Source organism: Giraffa tippelskirchi, chromosome 1 (assembly GCF_054371585.1).
Source record: "Giraffa tippelskirchi isolate mGirTip1 chromosome 1, T2T-mGirTip1v1.2.pri, whole genome shotgun sequence".
NCBI classification, from domain to species: domain Eukaryota; kingdom Metazoa; phylum Chordata; class Mammalia; order Artiodactyla; family Giraffidae; genus Giraffa; species Giraffa tippelskirchi.
This window is the reverse complement of record NC_137275.1, coordinates 216,865,953-216,871,960: the sequence shown is the minus strand read 5'-3', so window position 1 is coordinate 216,871,960 and position 6,008 is coordinate 216,865,953. Positions and strand designations below refer to the sequence as shown.

At 41.2% G+C, this 6,008-nt stretch overlaps 1 long non-coding RNA gene across 1 annotated transcript; it reads left to right on the top strand.

The window, feature by feature from the left end:
- Positions 1-5,307, top strand: LOC145520689 (uncharacterized). The gene is made up of 2 exons (XR_014064724.1): positions 1-818; positions 3,881-5,307. It is a non-coding gene; the product is annotated as an uncharacterized LOC145520689 (long non-coding RNA).
- The last annotated feature ends 701 nt before the right edge of the window (positions 5,308-6,008 follow it).

Here is a 6,008-nt window from a genome sequence, read left to right as displayed (position 1 = left end):
GAAATAGTATCTGATCTTTCAGGACAGCAGCAGAAATGTGCCTTCAGATGTGTGTTTTCAACATTGGTATTGAGAGAGATTGTTTTCAGTCTATAAGGACCTTCGTTTTGAAACAGGAATTGCAAGTATAGAACTCAAGTCACTTGTTTTTTTTTTAAATGTTTTAATGCTGAGAAAAAGGAACTTAGATTTTTCTGATCGGTCTTTTGAAAGAATAATTATTAAAGAGCAGTTTCATCATTAAAAACACAGCAGAGTGCTACTTGTTCCTGAAATGGGTGCTTCTTGACACAGGGTTTCCATAGCATTCCCAGCTAGGCATGGCCGTGAGATAAGCTGGTGTCAGTGGATTGGGAGTGGCAGTGATGTGTGTGTGTAGCTTCCAGCTTATTAGCACAAAAGGCACATGTTTTTCCAGGACTTCCTCTCTGGGTCCCTTCCCACTAGGTATGATGCAGACTGCCAGGAACAGCTTCAGCTGTTTGGATAAGGATAGGATGGAACAGCAAGAAAGGAGGAACCAGGGCCCCAAATAACGTCCAGGAACTGATCTGTTCCAACAGCCTGACTAGCTGGACTGTAACTTGAAAGAGAATGTCATTCTCTTTAAGTCACTATATATGTATATATATTTAAATTTTTTCAGCTCAAGTTTAGCCATCACAAAGTTTCAAATGTCTTAAATTTACAGCTGGTTGAATTTTCATGAACTGAACACACGCTGGTAACCTAGATGAACAAGTATGATACATCGAGGGACCCAGATGGCCTCCCGCATACTCCCCTCCAGTAGTATCTGCTCAGGAATTTGTCACAACGTAAATTTGTTTTGTCTGCTTTTCTATTTGATATAAAATCATATTGTAGTAGATGGAAGATATGGCCACAAATTTCTCCCATCCCTGTACGTGTGACCCTTTGCCAAGTAACTTATCATTAATCAGTCAATTCAGTTCAGTCGCTCAGTCGTGTCCGACTCTTTGCAACCCCATAGCTGCAGCATGCCAGGCCTCCCTGTTCATCACCAACTCCCGGAGTTTATTCAAACTCATGTCCGTTGAGTCGGTGATGCCATCCAACCATCTCATCCTCTGTCATCCCCTTCCCCTCTTGCCTTCAATCTTTCCCAGCATCAGGGCCTTTTCAAATGAGTCAGTTCTTCCCATCAGGTGGCCAAAGTATTGGAGTTTCAGCTTCAGCATCAGTCCTTCCAATGAATATTCAGGACTGATTTCCTTTAGGATGGACTGGTTGGATCTCCTTGCAGTCCAAGAGACTCTCAAGAGTCTTCTTCAACACCACAGTTCAAAAGCATCAATTCTTCAGCACTCAGCTTTCTTTAAAGTCCAACTCTCACATCCATACATGACTACTGGAAAAACTATAGCTTTAACTAGACAGACCTTTGTTGGCAAAGTAATGTCTCTGCTTTTTAATATGGTGTCTAGGTTGGTCACAACTTTTCTTCCAAGGAGCAAGCGTCTTTGAATTTCATGGCTGTAGTCACCATCTGCAGTGATTTTGGAGCCCCCAAAAATAAAGTCTGTCACTGTTTCCACTGTTTCCCCATCTATTTGCCATGAAGTGATGGGACCAGATACTATGATGTTAGTCTACTGAATGTTGAGTTTTAAGCCAACGTTTTCACTCTCCTCTTTCACTTTCTTCAAGAGGCTCTTTAATTCTTCTTTGCTTTTTTCCCTAAGTGTGGTGTCATCTGCATATCTGAGGGTATTGATGTTTCTGCCGGCAATCTTGATTCCAGCGTGTGCTTCATCCAGCCCAGCATTTCTCATGATGTACTCTGCATATAAGATAAATAAGCAGGGTGACAATATACAGCCTTGACGTACTCGTTTCCCTATTTGGAGCCAGTCTGTTGTTCCATGTCCAGTTCTAACTGTTGCTTCCTGACCTGCGTACACATTTCTCAGGAGGCAGGTCAGGTGGTCTGGTATTCCCATCTCTTTAAGAATTTTCCACAGTTTGTTGTGATCCACATAGTTTAAGGCTTTGGCATAGTCAATAAAGCACAAGTAGATGTTTTTCTGGAATTTTCTTGCTTTTTCGATGATCCAACGGATGTTGGCAGTTTGAGCTCTGGTTCCTCTGCCTTTTCTAAATCCAGCTTGAACATCTGGAAGTTCATGATTCACATACTGTTGAAGCCTGGCTTAGAGAATTTTGAGCATTCCTTTGTTAGGGTGTGAGATGAGTGCAATTGTGTGGTAGTTTGAGCATTCTTTGGCATTGCCATTTTTTGGGATTGGAATGAAAACTGACCTTTTCCAGTCCTGTGGCCACTGCTGAGTTTTCCAAATTTGCTGGCACATTGAGTGCAGCACTTTCACAGCATCATCTTTCAGGATTTGAAATAACTCAACTGGAATTCTACCACCTCCACTTGACTACACATTCCAGGATGTCTGACTCTAGTCCAGTGATCACTCCATTGTGGTTATCTGGGTCATGAAGATCTTTTTTGTATAGTTCTTCTGTGTATTCTTGCCACCTCTTCTTAATATCTTCTGCTTCTGTTCAGTTCAGTTCAGTTCAGTCGCTCAGTTGTGTCTGACTCTTTGCGACCCCGTGAACCGCAGCACGCCAGGCCTCCCTGTCCATCACCAACTCCTGGAGTCTACCCAAACCCATGTCCATCAAGTCAGTGATGCCATCCAACCATCTCATCCTCTGTCATCCCCTTCTCCTCCTGCCCCCATTCCTTCCCAGCATCAGGGTCTTTTCCAATGAGTCAGTTCTTCGCATGATGTGGCCAAAGTATTGGAGTTTCAGCTTCAACATCAGTCCTTCCAATGAACACTCAGGATTGATTTCCTTTAGGATTGACTGGTTGGATCTCCTTCCAATCCAAGGGACTCTCAAGAGTCTTCTCCAACACCACAGTTCACAAGCATCAATTCTGCGATGCTCAGCTTTCTTCACCATCCAACTCTCACATCCATACATGACCACTGGAAAAACCATAGCCTTGACTAGACGAACTTTTGTTGGCAAAGTAATGTCTCTGCTTTTAAATATGCTATCTAGGTTGGCCATAACCTACCTTCCAAGGAGTAAGCATCTTTTAATTTCATGGCTGCAATCACCATCAGCAGTGATTTTGGAGCCCCCAAAAATAAAGTCTGACACTGTTTCCACTGTTTCCCCATCTATTTCCCATGAAGTGATGGGGCCAGATGCCATGATCTTAGTTTTCTGAACATTGAGCTTTAAGCCAACTTTTTCACTCTCCTCTTTCACTTTCATCAAGAGGCTCTTTAGTTCTTCACTTTCTGCCATAAGGGTGATGTCTGCTTCTGTTAGGTCCATACTATTTTAGTCCTTTATTGTGCCCATCTTTGCATGAAAAGTTCCCTTGGTATTTTCTAATTTTCTTGAAGAGATCTCTAGTCTTTCCCATTCTATTGTTTTCCTCTATTTCTTTGCATTGATCACTGAGGAAGGCTTTCTTATCTCTCCTTGCTATTCTTTGGAACTCTGCATTCAAATGGGTATATCTTTCCTTTTCTCCTTTGCCTTTCACTTCTCTTCTTTTCATAGCTATTTGTAAGGCCTCCTCAGACAACCATTTTGCCTTTTTCATTCTTTTCCTTGGGGATGGTCTTGATCCTTGCCTCCTATACAATGTCACGAGCCTCCGTCCATAGTTCTTCAGGCACTCTGTCTATCTGATCTAATCCCTTGAGTCTATTTGTCACTTCTACTGTATAATCAAGAGGGATTTGATTTAGTTCATACTTGAATGGTCTAGTGGTTTTCCCTACTTTCTTCAATTTAAGTCTGAATTTGGGAATACTGTTCTGAATTTGGCAATACTATTCTGAATTTGGCAATAATGGTGATCTATTATCATTAATAGATGGAGTCTGTATTTACCACCCCTTGAATCTGCGATGGCCTTTGACTTGGCTAACCGACAGAATACAGAGGAACAAATGCTATGCAAGTCTGAAGTTTGGCCTTAGAGCTTGCAGCTTCACTTTCACCCTCTTGGAACTTGCTCCGTGGCTTCCGTATCAGGGAGGTGACCGAGGCCCTGTGGAAGAGAACCTAGAACCACCACACAGGTGAACAAGGTCTCCTTGGACCTTCCAGCCCTGCCAAACCCAGAGCCAAATGCAGCCACAGAAGAGAAACTGGACAACTAGCCACTCAATCAGTTCTTTAAAGATGCTAAGTGTGGGAACAGTTTGTTTTGTAGTAGTAGAGCTAAGTGAAACAGTTTGTGCTCTAATCATTAGCCAAGTTTCTTTGGTTCAACATGTTTGTGAGATAGATTCATATTGTTGGATAGTATTGTATTGTGTGACAACATTGTAATTTATCCACTTAACTAGTGATGGGCATATGGGAAGTTTTTAGTTTGGGATGCTTATAAATAGTGCTGCTATGAACATTCTATTAATAAGTCATGTGATGGAATCTGCTTGCATTTGTGTTCACTGTATAACCAGCAGAGGCCTTTCTGAGCCGTAGGGTATCTCACATGATCAGCTTTAGTAGATACCACTTCTTTTCCAAAAAGTTTGCCCCAGTTCACATTCCCACCAGCTGTAAGACATTTAGCAGAGTTTCAGTCCCATATCCTTGCTAACACTTTGTGCTCTTAAACTTTCCTTAAAACTCTTCAGCTTTAAAGATGAGTGCAGGGACTTAGCGGGTGGTCCAGTGGCTAAGACTGCACCCCCAATGCAGGTTTAATCCCTGATGAGGGAACTAGATCCCACATGCCGCCAGCTAAGACTCAAAATATAAAAAAGTAAATGAGCGTGTAAATGAAGACTGCACTAGGGAAGTGTCAGCTCCGTGAGCCAACATTAGAAAGAAGCTGGACCAACTGGTTTTGATTCTACCATTCTTCCTGACACTGCCAGTTAAGAGGCCAGAATTTAAAACAGAATCTTACATGCTCTATACTTTACAAACCACTTTCAAAACCATAATTTCATCTGAGTGTCCTAATAAAATAACCCTGGTATCAACTAGCACTGCATATCTAGGTGCTGAACTCAGTCCATCCAGAAATAGTCCTTTGGAAACCGACCACCTTTACATGACTAATAACCTTGCTGACATTTAAAATGAGGCTGCATGGAACGTTGTCCATGATTCACCCTAAGTGAAAAACACAGGTGACAAAACAGCCCCATACAGCCTCATCCTATTTTGGTAAAAATATATCTGCATATATGTCTATACATTCATAGATGAAGTTCTGAAAGAAATAGAGCAAAAATGTTAACAGTGTTATCTCTGGGTATTGAGCTTAAAGATGAATTTATTTTCTACTTTATGCCTATATTTTTTTATAATGAGGATGAATCAGTTTCATTTTTAAAGTTTAATTATTTTTGAAATCAATAATACATTTATATAGTCACAGTCAAAAGTACAAGAGGTTACATACACAGCAGTCTCCTCATCACGTCTGCCTTCCATCTGGCTCCCTCCAGAGGTAACCAGTGTTCCAGCATCTGCAGAACCCTTTCAGAGACATTTCACACATACACTACAAGCAAACACATAAATTTAATTCTTCTGTCACTTTTATGATAAAAAAGACTATTTTCATTTTGAAGAAAAAGTTGTAGAATGTGTCATGATGTGGAAAAATAAGTAGAAAGACTACAAAACAGTGCATACAGTAAGACATTTTACAATGGTGGTTGTTTAGTTGCTAAGTCATGTCTGACTCTTGTGACCCCATGGACTGTAGCCTGCCAGGCTCCTCTGTCCATGGGTTTCTCCAGGCCAGAATACTGGAGTGGGTTGCCATTTCCTTCTCCAGGGGATCGTCCCAACCCAGGAATCAAACGTGGGTCTTCTACATTGCAGGCAGATTTTGTACCAACTGAGCTACAAGGGAAGCACTTATTTTACAATAATTTATGAAAAAAATTTTATATTTAAAATACCGAAAGGCTATATACCCAAATGTCTTGGTGGTCACTTCTGTGTATAGGATTTTGGGTGAGTTTATTTTCTCC